General features: G+C 42.4%; 1 long non-coding RNA gene across 2 annotated transcripts in view; it reads right to left on the bottom strand.

Annotated features, from left to right (window-relative positions):
- Positions 1-22,377, bottom strand: part of LOC102167708 (uncharacterized) — a 68,171-nt gene that overhangs the window by 18,491 nt on the left and 27,303 nt on the right. For both annotated transcript variants that reach the window (XR_014830808.1, XR_002339623.2), the window contains one exon: positions 1,836-1,972. This is a non-coding gene — a long non-coding RNA (uncharacterized LOC102167708). The remainder of the gene's footprint in view (positions 1-1,835; positions 1,973-22,377) is intronic.

The raw sequence follows: 22,377 nt of genomic DNA, 5'->3' as shown, positions 1-22,377 counted from the left end.
CTGTAGCTCCAATTCGACCCCTAGCCTGGGAACCTCCATATGCCATGGGTGCAGCCCTAAAAAGACAAAAGACAAAAAAAAAAAAAAAATTCTAAAGCTAAGGAACTATGAATAAAGTATGAAATGTACTTAATACTATTGACCAATATTGGTTAATTAACTTCAATAAATACACCATACTAATGTGAGACATCACTGACAGGGCAAACCAAGCATGGAGTATTTGTAAATTCACAGTACTGTCTTCAAAACTTTTATGGAAATCTAAAACCACCTTAAAATTAAAAGTTTATGCTTAAAAAATCCTTAAATGTAACATAAAAAGGGAGGAAAACATTCAAAGAAAATATTTAATGTTATTTTAAAATTAAACACACTGAATTAAACAAAAGGGAAGATCCATTATTGGGTTTCTTACCCAATGCCAAGATGTAATTCAACATTTTCAGTGTAAAAAAATATAGGGTCTCTATTTTAGAAAATTCTGCAGTATATTCAGATTTAACGATATTATTGGGAAATAATATACATGTTTGAGTATTTGAAAAATCTAGCATTCTGTAAAGAAAGCACTGTAACTAAAAGCCTAGGAAAATATAAGACAACCAAACCCTCTGAGTTCATTTTGATGAGGTGCATTAGACCAGAGATGAGGCTCAGGCTTGGATTCTGGTTTGTGTGATCTCAGCTAACACTCTAGAAACTTACAGGCCTTAGGTTTCTCCATCTAAATAATAAGTAAAATTATCCTCAACAATCTGTAATGTCCCTTGACTTCCGACTGCCCATCATTCCATCAAGTGTAGTGGGAGAACCAAGAAACACTTTGTCCTAGGGTACAAAGGATTTAGGTTAGAAAGTGGAAAATAGTCTACCAACAGTAAGAGTTGAGTTGCTTGAAGGGGACAATTTTTCAATGTCTTTAGTAATAATCTAGACATTTTATGACTTTTTATCTAAATTTTGTTTAATGTTTTTCATGGTCGCACCCATGGCATATGCAAGTTCCCTGGCCAGAAACTGAATCCAAGCCACAGCTCTGGCAACACCAGATCCTTTAACCCACTGTACTAAGTTGGGGATGGAACCTTCGCCCTCCCAGCAATCAGAGCCACTGAAGTCAGATTCTTAACTCACTGTGCCATAATGGGAACTCTCATGGATCCAATCTTCTCTTTTTTTATCAGAAACAGAGAAGATTGGCTGACTGCACATACTGTTTTGCCCCTAGAAGTCCCAAAACAAAATATATAGCAGAATTTTAGAACGCTTCCAGAGAATACCCCCAAACCGTCACATCCCGAGCAGCATTTGGCATTAGTCTAGAAATATGGACCATTTTTATAGTGCCTGTGTTCTTCAGTGTAAAGATTCATGTAATATGGAGTCTGACCCCATTCCGATGTTTGACCCCCTGATGGCTCTCAGGCGCCACCACTCCCCTTTTCCTCTGCCTCCACCTCTTCTCCCCCACTCCCACCCCACCCCTTGGCCAGCTGATAAGGAAGTCCAGCTGCTCCCCTCTCTGACACCAGCGGGAAGTTCAAACCCCACAAGCTCCGGGACGCAAGGAGAAATCCTCAACTCCAGCTACCCCCTAATATGTAAAAAGCCAAGCTGGTCTCTGAAGCCTATTTTGGATGGGTTTGGGAGCCTGCTCTGCAACACACACACACACCCGACACTCCCCCCCACCCCACCCCCGACCACCCCCACCCCACCCCACCCCCGATCACCCCACCCCTCCACCCCACCCCCGACCACCCCCCCACCCCCCCCACCCCACCCTCCCACCCCCCCCCGACCACCCCCCCCACCCCCTGCGGAAAGCCCACCATGGGTGATAAAGTGTTTCAAACCCTTTCGGTGTTTGTGTGGTATCATCAGCCTTGACATCCAAACAAACTAGGGGTGGGATTCCTTCGTGCCTCCACTGGATGACCACAAGAGGAGGGGACATCTTTTTGTTTTCCTGAAACAAACAAGAAAAACTCATTTTCTAGGTGATTCCCACTTAAAATGTCTATGCCACTTGACAAATCATTCTAACAGGATGGCACCTGGAGGTAAAATACGAAAGTAAGTCATGTCTTCAGAAAGAGGAGAAACAGCTGTTTTCAGCACCCGGTTAGGTTTGGGCACAGGTTTATTTAGAAAGAGCGAGAGCCAGACGGCAAGTCCATTTCTATCTGTTAATATACAAACACTAGAAGGTCCGTCAAGGCTTAAGGGCAGTCTCTTAATGATGTAGGCTAGATTCACCGAAACCCATCATTCTTTTCTTTTTTTGGCTGCGCTGGAGGCATGTGGAAGTTCCTGGGCCAGATATCGAACCTGTGTCACAGTAGTCACCCCCAGCTGACGCAATGACAAAGCTGGATCCTTAACCCGCTGTGTCACAAGAGAACTCCTAGCCCATCAGGCTTGAATGAAAACCGTTCCAAGGGTCTGATCAGTTGACAGAAACTCTGACAAAGAAAGGATTAGCTTAGGCTTTGACTCTCAGGATTTTTAAAATAGAAAAGAGCACAGCTGCATTTTAGATCATCGGAGAGTGTACATTATTTAGCAAGTCCTTTTTATAACCGTTTGCACTACAGGTGCAATAAGAGAATGTTAATTTTATCTGCCAGGGCATGTCCATTTTGTATACGCGTGTGTGTCATCTGATTCTTTCTTAAAAGCCTCTCTTGAAAGCTTCAGTTAAGATGTTTCTTTTGCGGTAAAACTGGGGCAAAATACTTTATTCTAGTCCGTCCTGAGTGGGGTACTTGGGTACGGAAAGCTGAGAATTTTCTCATTAATATTTCTAAGCTCTTGTAATACTTCCATTTTCAGTTGGATTAAAAATAAAAGACATCATAATAGCCCCAACAAAGTATTTTTATCAGGGTAAGAGTAGTAAGTGACTGAGGTGGCTCCATTGGGATTATCGCATTACATTCATGGAAAACCACCAACGCAACCCAGGCGACATTCAAGTTTGCCGGTAAAAGTAATACACAGTTGTCTTGGGCTGAGGTCAGACTAATCTGGATAAGAAAGAAAAATGCTCTAAAAAAAATAAAAGAAAGAATGAAAAGAAAGACAATATTCCCCTTGTTGGCTTGTTTCTCAAATCAGGGCCCATCCAACACGCACACCCCACTGCTTCCTGCTGGCATAGTGGAAATCAATCTGCTCTTTGTAGATATCAAGGAATTGTGGAGGCATGAAAAAGGGAAACGCTGAATAGATCTAATGTAGCTGGAGACAAAGAATTTATGTGATTTGGAAGGAAAGAGCAAGAGGAAAACTAGTCAGGATCTGGGGTGACCAGTCTCCCATTGGAGGGGGTGGGGCACTTTGGGGTCACACAAGAATCCACCCAGCAGCTCAGAGGTCACTCCTGTTTCTACTATAGGTAATGGTTTTAAGTCGCCAACCAAATGCAAATAACTGATTTCCCTTGGGACTAAATTTATGAGGGACTGTCACAAAACACCTGAAATGCAATGGTTCTTAAATGTTCCACTCCTGCCCCCCCCCTTTTTTCTTTTTATGGCCACACCTGTGGCAAATGGAAGTTCCTGGGCCAGGGGTCCAAAGGGAGCTGCAGCTGCCAGCCTAAGCCACAGCCATGCAACACCAGATCCAAGTCACATCTGTGACCTGCACGGCAGCTTTCAACAATGCCAGATCTTTAACCCACTGACTGAGGCCAGGGATCAAACCTGCATCCTCACAGATACAATGTCAGGTTCTTAATCCACTGAGCCACAATGGGAACTCCTTAAACATTCCATTTTTAATTAGCCTTTGTATGTGTAAGTGGGTATCATTTACTCATCCTGCCCACAGTTGTGGGAATATATTTTTCCTTCACCTTTTAGGAAACACAAGCTCTGTATAGATCAATGTTAAGGTGTGCATCTATTTTAGGTCTGAGATACAAAATTGTTTTAATGATGACTGACCCTTGAGCCAGTTTTGACTATTTAAAGTTTCCATTCCATACTAGAGACTAAAACTGAGAGGATTTTTTTTTCTTTGTAAGTGAACGACCGAAGCATTATTTTGCTGAAGCAATAAACCTCAACTGTAAATCATGCCATGCAGTAAGTAGGTCACCGAAAACTAAAATGATATCAGATATAGTCTAGGATTTCAGTTCAGCAAGATTATCTTTTTGTAATTGCTGTTTTAAAAAAACTCTATTTTTACTAAAAGCTTAGGGGAAAGTTAGAGTGTTTTTAAAGCTATGTTGTAAGCAGAAACTTCTTCTCATGCCAAGTATTTATAAAAACCCATGTGTTCACCTTCTTGCTTTAATCAAGTTGTAGGCTGAATAGAATTTCATTGCCATTCAAGGTTGCGGACCTTGTGGTACCAACGGGGCCACTGTTAACATGGATTTTCAATCAGACACTGATCTTGCCTTTCCTAGACCAACTGTGTATACGATGGAGGAAGCAAAAAATAAATGAGGGAAAATTCTCTATAGGATTCCAGCCAAAGAAGGAAAGACAGAATTAGAATAGGACCACATTGCAACCTTAATGAATGAGTGGCCCTAACCATTAAGCCTTCAGGGCTGCAAACATTTCAGAAAGAGAAGCCACCCTTCAGTATGTGACCCCTGAAGGAAATGCAGCACACTTTCTGTGAAGTCTTCTTGGCTCACCCACCCACCCCCACCAAAGAAATTGAACCTGAACCTGAACAAGCCTTTAAATGTAACACGATATTTATCGGAAATATAAGGAAGAGGGGGAAATTGTATAGGACGCCATGAAGGTGCAATTAGCAAAATCCATCTATGGAACACTCTACAGGATAAACAATCCAGTTTCTTCAGCAAATACATCAGAAGGAATGAAAGGGAGAGAGAGAAAGAGAGGAGGAGGAACCTAATATGGATTAAGGGACAGCTAAGATTAAGAGACCCATTACAAGATATGCTTATTTGCATCCTGATTCATTCAAACCAACCAAAAAAGAATGTGACATGTACAGGACTATTGATAATCGACTACATATTTGTTTATAGTTAAGAGACGATTATTATTTCTTTTAGAGGTAATAACAGTATACTGTTTATAAGAGAGAATCCTTATCTTGTAGAGACATAAGCTGAAACATTTACCTACTTTAAAAAAAAAAATCAAATTTTGGAGTTCCCGTCGTGGCTCAGAAGTAACGAACCCGACTAGGATCCATGAGGATGCAGGTTCAATCCCTGGCCTGGCTCAATGGGTTAAGGATCTGGCGTTGCCGTGAGCTGTGGTGTAGGTCGCAGTTGTGGCTCAGATCCCACACTGCTGTGGCTGTGGTGTAGGCTGGCAGCTGTAGCTCTAATTCGACCCCTAGCTTGGGAACCTCTATACGCCATGGGTGTGGCCCTAAAAAGACCCAAAAAAAAGTTATAAAAAAATCAAGTTTTATTTGGGAGTTCCCATCGTGGCTCAGTGGTTAACGAATCTGACTAGGAACCATGAGGTTTCGGGTTCGATCGCTGGCCTTGCTCAGTGGGTCAAGGATCCAGCGTTGCCATGAGCTGTGGTATAGGTCGTAGATTCGGCTCAGATCCCGAGTTGCAATAGCTGTGGTGTAGGCTGGCAGCTACAGCTCCGATTAGACCCCTAGCCTGGGAACTTCCATATGCCCTAGAAAAGACCAAAAAAAAAAAAAAAATCAGGTTTCATTTGACCACATATTTGGGGGATTACTTCCAGGAATTTTCCCTGATTATTCCTCTCCACCCTCCCCCAACCCCTGAGCTTCCCTCCATCACAGCACAGTGATTCCTCATACACATCTCCATATTTGCACCTACATCCTGCATAGTAATCTCTTCAAGCAAGTCTCTTTGCCACTAGACTGAGCATCATAATTAATCACATCATGATTGACCCGGTATCCCCAATGCCTGGCACGTGGTGAGTCAACAAATGAGTGAATGCGGGGATGATTCATTTCACTTTCAGCTATGCATGCATCCAGCAGCCATGGAAGGTTTTTCCTCCTTTTTTCCACTTTATGAAGGTGTAAATGGCAAACAAAATTGTGATATATTTAATGTGCACAATGTGATGATTTGACGTAGCCACTGGGTCTTGAACTCTCCAGAGCAGATACTAACAGGCAACAGAACCACCACACCAAAACACCTCACTGTTTTAGCCAAAGAGGCAATGATGGATGATAATAATAGTGAACTCTTATGGCCCAATTCCTACATGCCAGGCACTGTTCTGAGCATTTTACAAATTTTAAATCACATTTCTCAACAACGTATGATAAGATCTATTACAATCACCCTCTTGCAGAGACGACAAACCCGAGGCACAGAAATGGGGGCAAATGCCCAAGATCTCGTCTTTTAAGGGGCAGACCAGGGAGTCCGGCCGGAAGTCTGGCTCCAGAATATCCTTGCTTGACCACACTCAACACCACCCCTAAGATGATGACCAGACTCCTGCCAACCTAAGGCCACGGACTTCACAGAAAACAGAAACTCTTAGCCGTGGCGGTTCCAAGCACCCAAGTCATAAGTGATTACTTCATCCCAACCAGAGAACACGCAGAAAGAAATGCAACCTTCGGAAGAGACATAATTAGCATGTCGTGATCAGAGTAATTTGACCTTCTTCAGGTACTTAGTGGAGCCAATCAAGTTGCTTCACGCTTGAGTCCAGAGAGTTTGCGCAGCTAGTCAAAGTGCGTCCTTGCGTAGGATGAGGTCAGAAGCGGCACTGGCCCCATCCGGGAGGCATCCATCATCTGGCTGGGATCAAAAACAGATTCCCAATTTAGCTCTTTCCTTTCCACCTCTTGTCCCCATAGGGGTATGCGTCCTTGTTTGGAATAATATCACAGTTAATCAAGGTTACAAAAACACTGAACATTCCTCCCTTGCTGGAGGAATCTGGGGTTGGTCAAAATCATTGTCGAACAAAATATCCAAGATAGAGTGGGACAGAATTTACTTGACCCCCCCCCTCCCCCTTTTTTTTTTCCCAAGGAAGAAAGAGTCTAACTGACTCCAGGATTCTTGGCTCGGCCATTACTCAAGCCACAAATACTCCAGTTATCCAATGAGTCAGCGGCCTTCACCACACTTTAAATAAAGGCCTTCTATCATGATATTTTACACATGTGTTTTACTCCCAATTGTGTACCCTATAAATGCTAAGCTGTTGAAATTTCTTTCCTCATTTCTTTCTTCAGAGATCTGCCCCAACAGTAATTTCGGGACAACTATGGCCTATTTTCTACTAAGGCCCAAACAATACACATTCCACTTCATTCAACGGTGATTTCCGGTAGCCAATCTTAGCATTTCTCCTTTTCTTTCCTTCTTTTCTCTTTTTTGCATTTATTTATTGTGGTAAAATATACATACATAAAGTGTGCCATTTTAGCCATTTTTAACTGAGCAGTTCAGTGGCTCTAATAGATTCACTTTGTCCGGCAACCACCACATACCATCCTTCTCCAGAACTTTTATCATCTTCCCAAACTGAAACTCTGTACCCATTAAACACCGACTCGCCATCCCTCTACCTAATCCCTAGCGGTCACCATCCTACCTTCTGTCTCTGTGAATTTTTCCTTTGCTTTTCTGATAGTTTCAATAAATGTGATAATTATTATAAGGGTAGTGGGTTACTAAAGCAAGAATGCCTGTATCTTTTTATACTTAATTTTCTACTTTAAAACATTCAGTTGTTAAATTTGTAAATGCCATTGGTTTTGATTCTGTTTCAGTCCACTTGCCCAAAAGACTGCCTGAGGTGCATTTTTATGGTTCTTAACATAATCAAATATTGGACAGGAAAGGAAAAGGGGCTCTCTTTCAAAATAAAAGTGTGCCAGAGAAATAAGCTGCACCATTGGTTTATTAAATGTGGGGTTTTCTTTTTTTTTTTTTTGTATTTTTAGGGCCGCACCCACGGCATATGAAGGTTCCCAGGCTAGGGGTCGAATCAGAGCTATAGCTGCTGGCCTGTGCCACAGCCACAGCAATGCCAGATCCGAGCCACATCTGCGACCTACACCACAGCTCACGGCAATGCCAGATCCTTAACCCACTGAGCAAGGCCAGGGATGGAACCCGCAACCTCATGGTTCCTAGTCAGATTCGTTTCCGCTAAGCCACAACGAGAACTCCTTTTTTCATTTTTTTTAATTTAAGCATAGTTCATTTACAAGGTTGTGTCGATTTCTGTTTACAGCAAAGTGACCCCGTCAAACATATGCATACCTTCCTTTTCTTACATTATCTTCCATCATGGTCTATCCCAAGAGACAGGATACAGTTCCATACACTATGCAGTACCATCTAATTGCTTATGTAATAGTTTGTATCTACTAAGCCTAAATTCCCTGTTCATCTCACTCCCTCCCCCTTGGCAACCACAAGTCTGTTGTTCTCTGCCTATGAGTCTGTTTCTGTTTTGTAGATAGGTTCATTTGTGCCACATTTTTAGATCCCACATAGAAGTAACATCCTATACCAATGGTTTTTAATGATGTGTCTTTGGAAGGCATCTCTCTTCTTGAATACAGCCATGGATGATTAAGAATTTTCTAAGTTTGAGGCAGTTGATTGATTTCCCATTAAAAAGCTCTACTCACTTATCAAGTTTTAAAATAAGTAACGCTTCCCCTCTCTCACATGTCTTTGAACAACACATCAGAAGACATGCAAAAGGGAAGAATCAGGGAGAATTAAGTCAGTCAGACATGAGCAACCAGTCATGCAACTTCTCAGCCCCTGAGGGCAAATGGTGAAGCAGGAATAATGATTGTTCTGTGTTAAGGGCCAAGGGAATGGAAGGCGGCACCTGGTTTCTAAGGAAAAGGGCAGGTGCCAAGTCCAGTAGCAGGTGAAGAGGTGGCCCAGTTAACATGTATGACTTTGGGCCTGAGGAGCAAATTCTTGAGGAAAGAGTGATTTTTTTTTTTTGTTCTCTTACAAATTGGAAGGAAAAAGAGACTTTGAATAGTAAAATCGACTGAAAATTCCTCGTTTGTAATAAAGTAGAAATAAAAAGGGGGCAGGGGCTAGTGAGGAATGCGGATGTCATTCTTCAATGCGTTTTCAAGGGTCTAATTAATTTTTAAAAATTGTTGTTGAAATGTAGTTGATTTATAATTCTCTGTTATTTTTAGGTGTGGAGCAAAGGGATTCAATTATACCATATACATATAAATCTATTCTTTTTAAGATTCTTTTCCATTATAGGTTATTACAAGATCTTGAGTAGAGTTCCCTGTGCTACACAATAGGTCCTTGCGGTTATCTATTTTATATATTGTAGTGTGTCTATTTTAAAACCAATCTCCTAATTTATGCCTATTCCCCACCTCTCTCCCCTTTGGTAACCATAATTTTGTTTTCTGTGTCTGTGGGTCTATTTCTGTTTTGCAAATGACTTTTTTTAGATTCCACATATAAGCAGTACCGTTTAATATTTATCATTCTCTGTCTGACTCACTTCACTCAGTGTGAGAGTCTCTAGGCCCATCCACGTTGACGCAAATGGCATTATTTCACTCTTTTTAATAACCGAGTAATACTTCATGTGTATACAAACCACATTCAAGGGTCTAATATAATAAAATGGCTTTTATTATCATTAGTGTCTTGTTTTAGAAGTCTCTTGCCTTCAAATATTGGAGTGACACTACATGTACTTTAAAGAACTTGAAACAACTTTTCTAAGTGCTGTCTTTTTTTTTTTTTTTTTTTGTCTTTTTTTTTGCTATTTCTTGGGCCGCTCCCGCGGCATATGGAGGTTCCCAGGCTAGGGGTCGAATCGGAGCTGTAGCTGCCAGCCTACGCCAGAGCCACAGCAACGCGGGATCCGAGCCGCGTCTGCAACCTACACCACAGCTCACGGCAACGCCGGATCCTTAACCCACTGAGCAAGGGCAGGGACCGAACCCGCGACCTCATGGTTCCTAGTCGGATTCGTTAACCACTGTGCCACGACGGGAACTCCCTAAGTGCTGTCTTTTATTAAACACATGTAACGCATTAATTATCATTGATATGCAGTGTATGTGGGTATGAGCATAGAGAGAGACTTAAAAAGTGAATGGAAAAAATACCACTGCTTTTGGGTATTACTCGCCCGATAGGCAAAATATGAAGAAAGAGGACTTTGAGTGAAACCCTCCTTAGGATAAAAGGCCAAACATTGATCATTCAATAGTCCCCCAACCCCTTCAATTTAGCCCTGAGAACATTCCTGGTGGGGTAATTACAGGGAACATTCTATGAGAACAGTCTCTGCTCACCATTCGCCTTGCTAATTATCCTTCCAGGGAGCAGAGTTTTGCCCGGAGCTTCTTCCATCCAGACCCTCAATCACTTTCCTCTGAGGAAAGCATTCATCTTTTCCTCCCATCCCAGGCTTAAAACTGTTTCGAATTGTTTTGCTAGAGGCTCTTGACAAGTCTAAAAACAATCATATATTTGGTGTGACTTTCTCTCTTGAAGGCCAAAAGAAGAGATATTCCAGAGCTTTCAAACGCCTTTCCAATGACAACCCCAAAGAGTCACTGATCTTGAAAACTGATCAAAATCCCAAACAGTTTTGTAGGAAATCTATCACCCAGAACCACCAAACATTTGCTGAAATAAAACAGAATATTGATGGAAAAAAAAAAAAAAACCAAAAACCTTGCCCATCAAACTAAAAGGATAAAAGGATCTGATGATGAGGTGGACAAAGCCTAGAGCGCTTAATCTTTTTAGACAAAACAACCGTAAAGCTCAAGTCAAACATTTCCATTTTTCATACACAGACTGGACACAGCTAAGCTGTTCCTGTCTATGGCAAGTGTTTTTTCCCTTGCTTTTCCTAACATCTAAATGTAATCTCAAAGCCAACACAGTATCTCAAGTCCCAAATGTTGTTTCTCTGTTGGATCCAGTCCTCTCCCCAGCTGAGAAGTTCATCATATCCCAATTTAGTAGCTATTCTTTTTTCCTTTGCAGTAAACATCGTTATAGACACAAACACACAGCGCAGGTAGTGAGAACATCGCTGCCAAAAATATCACAAGCATCCCGCGAGCAGACTTCCTTTTTCTGACTTCCTTCAGGATTTCAGGGACGTGTGAGCACCGGCCTTGCACATGACAAAGCACACTGTGGTCTTTCATTGAAGAATGTCCCTCTCATTTTCCTGCTCCAATGACTGTGTCTAGGGCTGGGGGCCGTGAGCTGGTGACCTGGATCACCAACTGGTACAGGGATGAGTGGCCATTAAGCAGAGAGAAGAGGTCATTTGTAAAGGAAATCTGCAGGGGTTAAGTATCTTGCTCAGCAAGATGTAATGAGTATCCAATTCACACAGAGATCAATTGTTACAATAGTTTATTGGCAAACAGAACATGAACAGCTTTGGAAGGGAGGAGAAAATGTGCCCTTTCTCCCTCCCAGCTAGCTGGCAGCCAGCGTTCTGACTTCTTGGAGTGGATGCCACACAGCCAGGGGATTGCCTCTCACGCCCTGGGTGTCACCAAGCCCCCAGCCTGGGTTTTGCGACAGAAAAGGGATTTATAAGCAACACACAGTACACATTTTAACCTTTTAGATTTTTGTTATTCCACTTGGTTTTTGGTTGTTTTTTGTTTGTTTGTTTTTGGCTTTTTTTTTTTTTTTCTTTTTTCTTTATAGGGCCACACCTGTGGCATACAGAGGTTCCCAGGCTAAGGGCCAAATAAGAACTGCAGCTGCTGGCCTGCGTCAGAGCCACAGCAACACCAGATCTGAGCCACGTCTTCGACCTACACCACAGCTCACGGCAACGCCAGATCCTTAACCCACTGAGCGAGGCCAGGGATCAAACCCACAACCTCATGGATTCTAGTCAGATCCATTCCCTCTGTGCCACAATGGGAACTCCTCCACTCACTTGTTATTCCCCTCTTTCATAAGAAGGAAAAGATAACTCTATTTATTTATTTATTTTCCTTTTTAGGGTTGCACCTGAGGCATATGGAGGTTCCCGGGCTAGGGGTTGAATGAGAGCTACAGCTACTGGCCTATGCCACAGCCACAGCAATGATGAATCTGAGCCATCTCTGTGACCTGCACCCCAGCTCACGGCAACGCCAGATCCTCAACCCACTGTGCAAGACCAGGAATTGAGCCTGCAACCTCATGGTTACTAGTTGGATTCATTTCTGCTGCGCCACAGCAGGAACTCCAACTCCTTTTTAAAAGTTCTCCTAGGAGTTCCCATCGTGTTGCAGCAGAAATGAATCTGACTAGTATCCATGAGGTTGCGGTTTCAATCCTTGGCCTTGCTCAGTGGGTTAAGGATCCGGCGTTGCCATGAGCTGTGGCGTAGGTCGCAGATGCAGCTCGGATCTGGCGTTGCTGTGGCTTTGGCGTAGGCCAGCAGCTATAGCTCTGATTCCACTCCTAGCCTGGGAAACTTCATATGCTGCGGGTGCAGCCCTAAAAAAAGAGAAAAAGACAGAAAAAACAAAACAAAAAAAGTTCTCCTAATGCATATCTCAGGATACCAACTAGAGCCAAAGATAATTACGTCTTTCCATGTTTTAAAATCTGATCACTGCATATAATCATGAATACTTGGAGGTTAAAGGCTAAGACCAATTGGTCTGCATGATCCCCAAGGTCCTGGCAGAATCATTGGCACATAGCTGGTTTTGAACTAATCTCCTTTGTGTTATTGTTGTTCTTATTTAAAAAAACAAACCAACGCCACATTTGAACCTTTTCCTTTTCTTGTCCACTTTGTTCATTTCCAACAGTTTCCTCTTCCTTCAATTCTCTAGCTCTCTACTACCTCTGTTTTCTTTCTTCCTCTTTGTACTCATCAATCTGTCTCTCCCCTCTTCCTTCCAATTTTATTTCATAAGGTGTCTGTCTTCTGTCCTTAACTCCAGCTCGCAGAATAGGTCTTAAAAGTTATGATGGAAACTAGCAGGTGCTTCCTGAAGAAATTGATGAATAGATGAATGAAATGCCCATTCCCTCAGATAATCTGGGTCTGCTCTGAAGACTCAATACAGAAGAATGCGAGGGAAAAATCATGGAAAAGTGAAAGAGAAAGGATTCTGTTGGAAGAGAAATGGATTCTATTGGGAGAGAAGACTGGCCAGTTGCCCACTATCCGGTTCTTGACTAAAGGGAAGGAGAGGGGACTGACTTGTTGAAATAATTGACAAATCATGCCCAGCTGCAGGAAATGAGCAAGCACATAAGAAAAAGTCCCTACAAGAAATAATGACAGAAAATAAATAATCATATGCCAAACAAAAGTTACCAGCTCTCCAGGAAAACCCATTCATAAATCGGAACAAATGAGTGTTTGTCTATTTAATAAAATAGAAAGATCACTCCACGTGTAACCTGTACAACAAAGACCGCAGCACAGGCATCAGACAAAAGATGCGGGGTGGAGGTGGGGGCGACACTTCTGTGAAATGCCACAGCCAAGAATAAAATCACTTCACACAGCCAAGAGGCCCACCACCCTACAGGGGTCTCCTGCATACATCCAACTATCAAAACAGGTATCAAAATATTCTGTAATAAGAAAGAGTTTGCCAAGGCAGAAGGATTACATTTTTTATGAGGAGTAACATCTATAAATTTTTTCTTGGTAACTAAAAATAAAAAATCAGTAACCATATAGCCTTATCCCTACTTTTCTTTTCTTTTTTTTGGGGGGGGGGGCTTTTAGGGCTGCACCAGAGGCATAGGGAGGTTCCCACGCTAGGGGTCAAATCAGAGCTGTAGCTGCTGGCCTATACCACATCCATAGCAACGCCAGATCCTAAACGAGTCTGCAGCCTACACTATAGCTCATGGCAATGCCGGATCCTTAACCCACTGAGTGAGGCCAGGGATCAAACCTGCATCCTCATGACTAGTCAGATTAGTTTCTGCTGAGCCACAGTGGGAACTCCTACCTTTTTTAAAAAAAACAATTTACTTCTTCTGTTATATTCAAGACTTTGATCTATGGGCTCCATGAAGTTCCTCCTTTTTTTGACTTTTATTTCCTTTAAATTTCTTAGGCTAACTCAAATCACATCAACTTCACAGGTTTTCAGATGATGATAAGAACTTCTAAAACAAATTCATGGAAGGAATATGCTTTTATCGACTACATTCATACTCAAGACTACACTCTTTATTGCTACTGCTCTTCTGCTTCCTAAAGAGTTTAACTTAAAGTGAATCTTAGGAGGTAAATCTTCAGAGAAAATTAAATATTCTCCAGAGTGAACCCTACTCTGGCACTGGTGAACTTACACATTCTAAAAACCAGTTTTCCAAAGAGAAACAAAAGGTACTAAACTCAAACCCTGTTGCTTTATTTTAGGTAATTCTTTAAGCCAGAATAAGCTCATTCATGGATCATTTTTCTCTTCTTAAAATATCAAAGCACTTTACAGAGATGTATTAATTTAGCCTCATAAAATCTTTTTTTGCAGGGGAAAAAATCACATCTGTTTACAGAACAAAATTTTAGTTTTCTCCTCTGTTTTTTTTTCCCTTTCTGTCTTTCCTTATTTTTTCTTTCCTTTTTTCTTTCTTTCCTTTCTTCTTCCTTCCTTCCTTTTCTTTCTTTACTCCTCTTTCTTTCTTTCTCCTTCCTTCCTTCCTTTCCAGTGGTAAACCAAAGATGACAGGTAGCTCCAAACAAGGTGATGTGTTGGAGAGAAGGTGATAGATAAGACTACTGTTTACTCTTACTAGGAAATAGCCAGGCTGGCCTTCACCTTCTCTTTATGGAGCAAGGTGATTCAGAAGGTTTCCCATGAAAACCACTCTGGTGCAGTGAGGGGGTCCCAGGGACACTGGCGTCACAGACTGAAGCTCAGTTCACTAGCCTCCTGAAGGACTTTCTTCTTCCTGTAACTCTCCCAGTGTTGGTCTGCATTGGGCAATTCAGGCCCTTTCTTGCCATTGTGATTTTGGTAGATTCCATATTTTCTTTCGACTCTCTAAGACGTCCCAGGCCTCTCAATTAAATGCGATGTATCCTGATGGGGAGGGAGTGAACCTTTTAGAAAATAGATCAGTTCTCTTCTTATACCTTATTTCTCTTTCCTCTGTCTTCTGTCCTAAAAGATTTTTTAAAATTAAGTGATCTAAGAAGAGGAGTTGCTGCTCAACAAGTACAAAGTTTCCCTTACGCAGAATGAAGGTCTAAAGATTGAATGAATGAGATTGTATTTATAATTAACAATATTGTACGTACCCTTAACAATTTAGGAGACTGGATTTTGTGTCATCTGTTTTTATCACAATAAAAAGGAGACACTAATTTGAAATGACCAAAACATTTTTCGAAAAAAAAGAAAATCCTCTAACAAGAGTCAGTATGTTAAAATGCATGGAAATGTTGGATAAAGGATCTGAGAGAAACCGAAAAAAGAAAAAAGAGGAAATGCAAGCACATCCCATAAATTGTTTCAACATCCATGCTGAGAGATTACGAGCAGGCGAAAACAAAAGACCTCTATGAAGGCTTTAAGAGATAAATTGTATCCCGATCTTCAACTGTTGGGCTGTTACAAAGGGTTCTTTAAATATTTCTGATGGGAATGAAATGAATTATGGCTGACAAGTGGAGAAAGAGGACATGAAAGGGCAGGAGGTCGGATAAATGGAAACAGTGAATTTCCTTGTCAGCTAGGGATACCTGCTTCATGTCCTCAGTGAGGTTTTTCCTCTTTATTTAAGGTTTGGGAGTTAATTATCCTTTGCATAGTTTGTTTCTCCCCTCAGTAGAATCTAGTTCAGAATTCCGTATGGTTTGATTGCCCCTATATCCCAAGCATTTTGTTCTTTAAGGTATGAAAATGGAATTCTCATAGAATTCATTAAAAGAATTTCCATCCTCTGAAGGTTATAAAGAGCTCTCACCAATCATCAGTCATTAATCCAATCATTAGACAAGTTTTTATTCGGAACTCAACACCGGAGTTCCCATTGTGGAGCAGCAGATACGAATCTGACTAGGATCCATGAGGACATGGGTTCAATCCCTGGCCTCCCCTTAGTAGGTTAAGGATCCGGCCTTGCTGTGAGCTGTTGTGTAGGTTGCAGATGTGGCTAAGATCTGGCGTGGCTGTGGCTGTGGTGTAGGCAGCAGCTACAACTCCGATTCAACCCCTAGCCTGGGAACCTCCACATGCCTCGGATGTGGCCCTAAAAAAGAAAAACAAAAAACAAAAAAACAAACACAGTGCCTGGCAATATACTGTGGGCTGAATTACGTTGTAAACAGAGTCCTTTGTATGGAGACCTGGGCCAAGTAAAACCACACTCCATAACTTCTTTCAGACATCACTTGTTCCTAACTACCACTGCTTGAGAACTAGCTATCTGCCAGGTCTGCATTAGATCATTTAATCTTCACAAGCACTCTGGGAAAAATAAGCATCCATTACTCTACACTACAAAAGAGGACATTGAGGCCCTGGGCCACTAAATAATTGACCTAAGCCCCCAGAGGGGGCTCACCCACTATCTCTGACAGCTGGCACCCACCTATGCTGTGTCATAGATTTTCTGTTTGCTAAACTAGCCTTTTTTTTTTTTTTTTTTTAAAGACGCCAACAGGAGTTCCCGTCGTGGTGCAGTGGTTAACGAATCCGACTAGGAACCATGAGGTTGCGGGTTCAGTCCCTGCCCTTGCTCAGTGGGTTAATGATCCAGCGTTGCTGTGAGCTGTGGTGTAGGTTGCAGACGAGGCTTGGATCCCGCATTGCTGTGGCTCTGGCGTAGGCCGGTGGCTACAGCTCCGATTGGACCCCTAGCCTGGGAACCTCCATATGCCGCAGGAGCGGCCCAAGAAATAGCAAAAAGACAAAAAAAAAAACCCACCAACAGTAGAATATATGTGTAGAAAACCCACTGGACCTGAACCTTCCCTGGTCCCGCTCCTACACATTAATCCAGCAAGCATTTTCAGTAAAGAGCTAGCTAGGACCATTTGCGGGTGTCCAGACTATAAGATCTGTCACAACCATTCCCAACCCTTTGTTTGCAGCTCCAAAGCAGCCATAGACAATAAGTAAATGAATGGACATCATTGGGTTCCAATACTTTTTATTTATTTATTTATTTACTTACTTACTTACTTACTTATTTTGGCTACACCAGTTACATGAGGAAGTTCACAGGCCAGGATCAAATTCATGCCACAGCAGTGACCCGAGCCAGAACAGAGACCAGAGCCTCCACAGTGACAATGCTGGATTTTTAATCACGAGGCCATCAGAGAACTACCCCAATACCTTTATTTTTAGAACAGACCATGAGCCTTAGTCCATCCCCTTCCTGCCTCTTTCCTACAGGGTCTCCTTCAATGTCAAACTTCTTTTTTTTTTTTTTTTTTTGCTTTTTAGGGCAGCACCCATGGCATATGGATATTCCCAGGCTAGGGGTCAAATCAGAGCTATAGCTGCCGGCCTACACTGCAGCCACAGCAACATGGGATCCTGCAACCTATACCACAGCTCATGGCAATACCAGATCCTTAACCCACTGAGCGAGGCCAGGGATCAAACCTGCAACCTTATGGATCCCGGTCAGGTTCGTTAACCGCTGAGGCCACGAAGGGAACTCCAATGTCAAAATTCTTAACCTGGTGTCCTTAGGCTTCTAAACTCTCTTAAATCAATTGGAAAAATGTGTTTATACATCTTTGTGTTCTTTTAAGGCTCTTTCAGGGGTGGACACAATAGCTCTCATCAGGTTCTATGACTCAAAAAAATGTTAAACCTGGGGTCCTCAGTTCCACTACTCACTGAAGCCTAGAGGGCCAGCTTCATGGCTTTCAAAGGCCCTCACACCCTGCTATGGGTGTTTTTTGTTTGTTTTGTTTTATTTGTTTGTTTGTTTCTTTTTAGGGCAGTACCTGTGGCCTATGGAAGTTCCTGGGCTAGAGGTTGAATTGGAGCTGCAGCTGCCCACTGCAGCCACTGGCCAGCAATGTGGGATCTGAACCCATTTGTGACTTAACACCACAGCTTGTGGCAGCATTGCATCCTTAACACACTGAGCAAGGCCAGGGATCAAACCTGCATCCTCATAGACACTGTGTCAGGTTCTTAACCCACTGAGCCATAACAGGAACTCCGCACTGCTGTGTTTTTACAATTACCTTTCTGTTTGATTTCAGGGCACTGCTCACACTAAACTACTTCCTGGGTCCCCAAAACATCTTGCACAACTTTTAAGTGTCTGAGTCTTTGCCAGTGCTTTTCAGTCTGTTGGACATGGACCTTTTATTTAATTTCATTGAATTTACAAACATCTATTTATGAAGCAGTTGCTCGCAGTCAGGCTGTGTGTCCTGGGGATAAAAGAACATCTTACAGAGGAGGCAGTTAGAAAAGCCAACATAGATTTACATATTCAGAGTAAAAGGTGTTGTCAGAACACTCAGGAGGAGTGCCTACCCCAGACTTGGGGGCATCGGGCCATATTTCCTGAAGGCAGTGATGGTTAAAAGGGACATAAAGAACGCTTAGGAGTCTGTATCAGGAGCCAGAAATTTGTTGAACAAAGAAAAAGAGGGTGACTAGAAGAGAAGATACAGACAAACACTTGTAGACAAAACAAAGGTGAGTCTGTCGAACAGAATACAGGACGGGAAGGGAAAGATTGGAACAGAGGGGTATGAGGTTGCTTCATGGAGGATCCTGTATACAGATTAAGTGTTTGCACTTTCTTATAAAGACAGTGAGAGGTCCTGTGTGTCTGGCTGACCAGCAGCTTTGCCATAACTGGGAGAAGGTTAGCGATGAAATCATGGCCCCAACTGAGAACTCCTGAATCAACAACTGCATTTCAACACAGCCCTGAGCGATTCCTACACATACAGAAGTTTGAGGTGCTCTTCTTTAGCTTGGATCACCTCTGTTCCCCACTTCACTTTATCTTGGATCAACTCTGTTCCCCTACTCACCCACGCTTCCCAAATGGTTCTCGGTAATGGTCCTTTAAGATATTTGTTTTGTAGTCAGATTCCTGGCTTTTCCCCTGGACCTTCTCATTCTGTAGGTCTGCGTTGGAATCAAGGAATCTGTTTCTTCCAGCAAGTGATGTGGGATGGATGATTCTTCCTTTAGGAAAGTTTGGGACAATCCAGGTCCTGATATGCATGTTCCCATGGCACTTTATCCTTCCATGTATCACAGTGTTAATGGATTATTTTATGTTATTTTTTTATATGTCTGTTTTCCTTGGTTGGCTCTGAGCTCTTTCCTTCTGATTTGCTTTTGTATTGCCAGCACCTGGCACAATGGCTTTACCTCAGCCACTGCACTTGTAGGTCCACAAATAACAATAACCCCACATGAGCTGTTCATGTGAGTCAGACCAAGGTCAAATGTGGCATTAAAATGAAAGCAGCTTCAGGAGTTCCCACTGTGGCTCAGCAGTAATGAACCTGACTAGCATCCGTGAGCATTTGATCCCTGGCCTCGCTCAGTGGGCTGAGGATCTGGCATTGCCGTGAGCTGTGGTGTAGGTCAAAGATGCTGCTCAGATCTGGCATTGCTGTGGCTGTGGTATAGGCTGGCAGCTGCAGCTCCAGTTCAACCCCTAAGGTGAGAACTTCCATAGGCTGCGGTGCAGCCCTAAAACAACAACAACAACAAAAAAAACCCAGAAAGTACCTTCAATTTAATAAACAAAGGATCTTGTTCTACATATTAAAATCAAGGTCAGGAGCATGAGATGTTCCTGTTACCAGCTCAATATGAAACTCTTCTTCACCCTAAAATTAGTCACCTGGCCTCCTATTAATAACTGATGATCAGGGCAACTCCTGCCTGCCTTCTTCCAGACCCCTTTTTCCCTGCAGCCATCACCTCCTGAAAATGCTCTCATTTCACTGGCTTTCAAGTCATCTAACCACTTCATTTGACCACTTGAACTTCTGTGAGAGCAAATGCCTCTAGCTTCCCACAAGCTGCATGGAAAGGTTATTTCCTTTTTATTTCTTCTAAATTTTCTTCTTAACAAGTTGACTCCATTTAAGGAATAACTTTTGTTTTTATTATTTTTTTTTCTTTCTTTCTTTCTTTTTTTTTTTTTTGCCGAGTCCGTACCATGCAGAAGTTCCCAGGCCAGGGACTGAATCCACACCACAGTTGTAACCAGAGCCATAGCAGTGACAATGCTATATCTTTAACCTCCTGAGCTACAAGGGAACTCCCAAGGAATAACTTTCATAGGAGAAATTAACTATTATTTTGTTGTGGTGGGAGTAGGTAGAGGCCAGAGATATAAAGGTTTTTGAAATCCCCTCAAAATCCTTTATTTAGTTTTAAATTATACATATGTATTTTTTCTGGGTATATACATAATTATGTGTCCATTTTGCAAATTTGGGGAAGTAAAGAACAGTTTAAATTTTCTAATAAGATGTATATTCTTAGGAGTTCCCGTCGTGGCGCAGTGGTTAATGAATCCGACTAGGAACCATGAGGTTGCGGGTTCGGTCCCTGCCCTTGCTCAGTGGGTTAACGATCCGGTGTTGCCGTGAGCTGTGGTGTAGGTTGCAGACGCGGCTCGGATCCCGCGTTGCTGTGGCTGTGGCATAGGCCGGCGGCTACAGCTCCGATTAGACCCCTAGCCTGGGAACCTCCATATGCTGCGGGAGCGGCCCAAGAAATAGCAACAACAACAACAACAAAAAGACAAAAAAAAAAGACAAAAAGACAAAAAAAAAAAAAAGATTTATATTCTTATTATAATTTTAAGATTATAAGAATATAAATCTTACGACTCAGAATATTATGATTATGTTGCTGATTAATATGATTTAGGTTTTAATAGTCACAATAGGGAGTTCCTGTTGTGGCACAATGGAAGGGAATCTGACTAGTATCCATGAGGATACAGGTTCAATCCTTGGCCTTGCTCAGTGGGTCAGGGATCCAGCATTGCCATGAGTGGTGGTGCAGGTCACAGACACGGCTCGGATCCTGCATGGCTGTGGCTGTGCTGTAGGCCAGCAACTGCAGCTCCAATTTGACCCCTAGCCTGGGAAACTCCATATGCTGTGGGTGTGGCCCTAGAAAGAAAAAAAAAGAAGTCACATTAGCATCTTCTCATATGTAAATCATTTTGTCATCTAAGCTAGAATCAAACGCAGAATGCAGTCCATGCAATGCTTTTGACACCTGAAATATTTCTGCCTCCCAAGCATAAAAGTGATGCAGAGGATGCATGGAACCAAGTCAACCTGAGGCACCAAGGAAAGGGAAGAGATGGTTACTAAGCTCCCATGAGGGATCTGACTTTGGCAATGAAACCGATGGGATTTGCCACTCCAATTCTGGGGTTAAAGGAAGAGGCAGACACACTGGTAGGACAATATGAAAAACCCAACTCACTTTCCATATGTGCTTATCCTTGAAAAAAATTTGTATTAGTACTTCTTTGGACCCTTTTTCAACCATTTCCCTCATTACCCAGTTCTAACACCCAATGTCTCAAGTTTGTGGAAGGTATTGGATTAGATTAAGTGATCAGGTACTCTGTCTGCTTTGACAGGGAAGAAAGCTCACAAGGTAATGAGTCACTTTAATTAGTCCATAGGAGAGCTAGTTTTTGGTCAGAAAGCTGAAATCCCTTCTCAACGAGGATCCTAGGGAAAAGCCAAAAAAGGGCTTTCTCGACACTGGATTTTTTTTTGTGGGCTTTCTTCTTTTTCCTTCTTCTTCTTTTGCGTGTGTGTGTTTTAGGGCCGTGCCTGCAGCATATGGAGGTTCCCAAGCTAGGGGTCAAATCAGAGCTACAGCTGCTGGCCTACACCACAACCACAGCAATTTGGGATCCAAGCCGCGTCTTTGACCTACACCACACAGCTCATGGCAACGACAGATCCTTAACTCACTGAGTGAGGCCAGGGATCAAACCCCCAACCTCATGGTTCTTAGTCGGATTCGTTTCTGCTGCGCCAGGAAGGGAGCTTCAGCTTTTTTCTTTTTCTTAAGTGACTCTGACTTTCCTGTTTTATTTTTTTAAATGCACTCACTCATTACAAAACACCTAAACGATGAAGGGGAATACAAAGATTAAAATATAAAATCATCTAACACCCAACACCTAGGCTCTGCTCTCCTGTCTGAGTTTCTATTAAATGTTCTGTGCCAAGGATCACTCTGTCAAGTTGGGAATCTCTTCACAGAGATTTTTCCAAGACTTGGCTCAGCCCCCACAGTTCAGTGATGAGCCCTGCAAAATGGAAAGCTTGACATATCCTTTGCTCACTGCTAAATTCTGGAGTGGTGAGGCAGGACCTTAGATCATGCTACCTTTTCCTTATTTTTCCCCTGGGCCTCCCGCCTCAATTTCCTTCTCTCCAGAAT

Source organism: Sus scrofa, chromosome 16 (genome assembly GCF_054392235.1).
Source record: "Sus scrofa isolate SSC_HxYL_T2T_F1_AM1 chromosome 16, Sscrofa_HxYL_maternal_Yorkshire_Landrace_v2.0, whole genome shotgun sequence".
Taxonomy (NCBI): domain Eukaryota; kingdom Metazoa; phylum Chordata; class Mammalia; order Artiodactyla; family Suidae; genus Sus; species Sus scrofa.
Note: the sequence above shows the minus strand (reverse complement) of the source record. Positions and strands in the feature narration are given on the sequence as shown.